Here is a 203-nt window from a genome sequence, read left to right as displayed (position 1 = left end):
ATACTGTTTCAGAGATAATCCTTGATAATCCATGATATGGCGTTTCATCACCGCAGTATTTAGTTTAGACCAGGGGTCTCCAACCTTTTTCTAACCGGGAGCTACTTTTGAAAAAAGAAAGTGGCCAAGAGCTACTCATGTTATTTTATATAGATTTCAGTGCACATATCACATTCGTGACTCAAGAGCAGAAACATTAACAT

This window comes from Notothenia coriiceps, unplaced genomic scaffold (genome assembly GCF_000735185.1).
Source record: "Notothenia coriiceps isolate Sejong01 unplaced genomic scaffold, NC01 NC01_scaffold00007371, whole genome shotgun sequence".
NCBI lineage: Eukaryota > Metazoa > Chordata > Actinopteri > Perciformes > Nototheniidae > Notothenia > Notothenia coriiceps.
Note: the sequence above shows the minus strand (reverse complement) of the source record.